Below are 4,551 nucleotides of genomic sequence, written 5' to 3'. Positions count from 1 at the left end.
TTTTTTGTGTGACTGTTTTCATTTTACCTGGGTAACTATTTCAAAGTGGAATTGCTGGGTTCTATGGTAAATGTATGTTTAAATTTATATGAACCTACCAAGATGTTTTCCAAAGTGGCTGCATAATTTTTTTTCATTCCAATCAGCAAAGTATGAGTTGATATTTTGTTTTTAGTTTTTAATATTATCATTATTAATTTCTCTCATACGTATAACTAAATACAGCCCTTATGTTTTCATAAGCAGTATCCTGGTTGCCATTTTCTACACAGCTTATTACAGTTTTGAATTACTCTCCTAAAACCACCACTCTCATGTTAAATAATGATATAAAATTAAAAGTGTTTGAGATTCTGTAACAAGTTTGTGTTAGTAATTTTGAGTCTTATAGCATCATGATCTGGGAACGGGTTCTGGGCCCCTTCTGCTCTTTTTTATTTTAGGGTTTCCTCGTGACCTGATGTAGTAACGATTTGAAGGTTCCAGGTATTCAAAAAGATATACTTTCAGTGTGTAATGCACTATATATATATATATATATATATATATATATTTCAAATGTACATGATTTGATATTTATACATATTGTGAAATGATCACCAGAATGCATTTCATCACATACATGGTTACAGAATTTACTTTTTCTTGTGATGAGAACTTTTAAGATGTACTCTCATGGCAACTTTCCAATATACAATATAGAGTATTAACTGTAGCTGCCATGCTGTACCTTACACCCCTATGACTTATTTATTTTTATAACTGAAAGTTTCTATCTTTTGACTCTCTTCACCCATTTTGCCTACCCCCCGTCCCCTCACCTCTACCAACCACCAATCTGTTTTCTGTAAATGTACCTAGAAGTTTGGTCTTTTTTTTTTTTTTTTTTTTTTTTTTAAGATTCTACATATAAGTGAGTTTATATAGCATTTGTTTTTTCCTCTGTCTATTTTACTTAGCTTAACATAAAAATGCCCCCAAGTCCCATCCATGTTGTCACAAATGGCACAATTTCATTCTTTTTTTATGGCTGAATGATATTACAGACATATGTTACAGAGTCCATACTCGTTCTGTTCGCTGCCTGACAGGCCAGTAAGAGACGAGGTGTTGGGGCAAGGAATAGCGACTTAATTCTGGAAAGCCAGCAGACTGAGAAGATGGAAGTTTAATGTCTTGGAGAGCCATCCTACTCGGGTCAGAATTCAGGCTCATTTTACTCTAAAAACAGAAGGGGATGTGGTATGTTGTTGCAAACTCCTTGCTGCAGGAATTCTTTGTCCTTGCAGCTGTCCATGTGGGGTCAAGTCATGGAGTCCCTGTAAAACCTCTAACAAAACAAACCTTATTTTCTATTTGCAACTTGTTACAAGTACAAAAATGTTAATATCCTTAAAGGGCAGAGCCTTGAGAACAGGCTCTCCTGTCTATTTCAGGCTAAAGGCAACATTGTTTCACCAAAGGTGCAAAGCGAGCAAGACTGAGCCTAGAAAGCAGGGCACAGGGTTAAAGCCAAAGAAACAGTCAAATTTGTTCTTTTCTATTACACATACACACACATATATAGTATTTTCTTTATCTATTTTTCCATCAGTGGGCACTTTAGGTTATTTCTGTGTCTTGACTGCTGTAAACAACGCTGCAATGAACATGGAGGTGCAGGTACCTTTTCCAGGTAGTGCCGTTGTTTCCTGTAAATAAATACCCAGAAGTGAAATTGCTGGATCATACGGCAGTTCTATTTTTAATTTTTTGAGGAATTTCCAATACTGTTTTTCCATAGTGGCCGCACCAATCTGCACTCCTATCAACAGTGCAGAAGGGCTCTCTTTTCTCTACATCTGTGCCAATATTTACTATTTGGGGTCTTTTTGATGATGGCCATTCTGACAACTGTGAGGTGATGCCTCATGGTGGCTAGATTTCCATTTCCCTGCTGATGAGTGATGTTAAACAACTTTTCATGTACCTGTTGGCCATCTGCGTATCTTCTTTGGAAAAATGTCTATTCAGATCCTCTGTCCATTTTTTAATTGGCTTTTCTTTTGCTGTTGCATTGTATGAGTCCTATGTATGTTATCAGATATATTGTTTGCAAATATTTTCTCCCACCCAGTAGGTTGCCTTTTATTTTGTAGATGGTTTTCTTTGCTGTGCAGAAGCTTTTTAGTTTGATGTCATCCCACTTACTTATTTTTGCTTTTGCTGCTTAGTCCCATCTGTTGATTTTTGCTCTTATCCTTTTTGATGAATTGTAAAAGGATTTTTTTCAATGTCTCTTTCTGATAGTTTGTTATCAGTATATGGAAATGCTAGATATTTCTACTTGATTTTATATCCTGCAACTGTATGGAATGCATTAATTATTTTTAACAGTTTTTTGGTGGAGTAGATATAGGATCATGTCATCTGCAAATAGTGACACTTTTACTTCTTCCTTTCCAGTTTGGATCTCTCTTCTTTTTCTTGACAAATGCCATGGATAGGACTCCCAACGCTGTGTTGAATAAAAGTGGTGAGAGTGGCCATCCTTGCCTTGTTCATGATCTTAGAGGAAAAGCTTTCAGCTTTTTACCACTGAGAATAATGTTAGCTGTGGACTCTCCATATGTGGCCTTTACTATGTTGAAGTATGTTTCCTCCTAGTCCCACTCTGATGAGAGTTTAACATAAATGGATGTTGAATTTTGTCAAATGCTTTTGCTACATCTATTGAGATGATCATATAATTTTTATTCCTAATTTTGTTAATGTGGTGTATCATATTAATTAATTTGCAGACCTTGAACCATACTTGCATTCCTGGAGTAAATCACATTTGATCACAGAATGTGATCTTTTTAATGTTTTGTTGAATTTGGGCTTTTTTGTTGAGGATTTTTGCATCAATGTTCATCAGGGCTATTGGCTTATAATTTTAATTTTTTGTGGTGTCCTGGTTTTGGTATCAGGGTAATAGTGGCTTTGTAAAATGAGCTTGAAAGTGTTCCCCCCTCTTTTATTTTTTGGAAGAGTTTGCAAAGCATGGATATTAATTCTTTGAATATTTGGTAACTTTACCAGTGAAGTCATCAGATCCTAGACATTTGTTTTGGGGGGAGGTTTTTGATTACTGATTCAATCTCCTTAACAGTAATCTCTCTGTTCAGATTTTCTATTTTTCATGATTCAGTCTTGGAAGATTGTATGTTTCTAGGAATTTATCCACTTCTTTTAGGTTATCCAGTTCGTTTACATACAATTATTCAAAGTAGTCTCATAATTCTTTGCACTTCTGGATATCAGTTATAACATCTTTTCTTTTGTTTCTGATTTTATTTGTGCCCTCTCTCTTTTTTTCTTGTTAAGTCTTGCTAAAGGGTTGTCAATTTTGTTTATATTTTCAAAGAACCAGTTTTTGGTTTCATTGATCTCTTCTATTTTTTAAGTCTCCATTTCACTTATTTCCATTCTTATCTTATTTTCTTCCTTTTACTAATGTTGGATTTCATTTGTTCTTTTTCTAGTTCCTGGAGTTGCAAGATTATATTATTTATTTGAGATCACTATTGTTTCTTGAGGCAGGCATTTATTGCTTTGAATTCCCCTCTTAGAACTGCTTTTGCTGCATCCTATAAGTTTTGGTGTGCTTTATCTCCATTTTCATTTGTCACAAGATATTTTTTGACTCTGCTTTTGATTTCTTCATTGGCTGTTCAGGAGCTTGTTTTTTATTCTCCACAAATTTGTGAATTTTCCAATTTCCTTCTTGTAATTGATTTCTAGTTTCATACCACTGCAATCAGAAAAGATGCTTGACGATTTCAGTCTGAAACTTGTTAATACTTGTTTCATGGCCTGGCGTGATCTATCCAGAAAGGTTCCATGTGTACTTGAGACAAATGTGTGTTCTGTTGCTTTTGGATGGAATGTTCCATATATGCCGTCTGTGAAGGCCATGTGGTCTGACGTGTCCTTTAAGAGCAACATCTCTTTATGGATTTTCTGTCTGGATGGTCTGTCCATTGTGGAAAGATCAAGTGGGATATTAAAGTCCCCTACCATTATTGTAGCTGCTGTCCATTTCTGCCATCAGTTCTATTAACGTTTGCTTTATATATTTAGATACTTCTATGTTGGGTGCATTACTATTTACAAATTTTTAGCCTCTTGTTGGACTGACCCTTATATCATTATGACCTTTCTTTGTCTCTTATTACACAGAAACTCTGTCTGTCTGTCTGTCTGTCTGCCTGTCTGCCTGTCTCTCTCCTTCTCCTCTCTCTGCTTCAAATGGACAATGTCCTTTTTGATTTCTCTTTTCTAAGGTCTGGAATCCTAGTTAAAATTTTTCAGTGGATACTTCTACTTTTAAAATTTCATTTAAAATGTATATATTTTTAACTGGCAAAGAATGGAACCATGTTAATTGATACGCCCTTGTTTATGTGGACCTCAGCAGCTCCTATCACAAATTCCTTGACTTTGGGATTAAAGCCCCAGATATTAACAACACATTATTTATGTTACATCATCTCTTCGAAGGATCATTTTGACATTGCCTTTCAGTTT

The sequence above is a fragment of the Camelus bactrianus genome, chromosome 26 (genome assembly GCF_048773025.1).
Source record: "Camelus bactrianus isolate YW-2024 breed Bactrian camel chromosome 26, ASM4877302v1, whole genome shotgun sequence".
NCBI lineage: Eukaryota > Metazoa > Chordata > Mammalia > Artiodactyla > Camelidae > Camelus > Camelus bactrianus.
Note: the sequence above shows the minus strand (reverse complement) of the source record.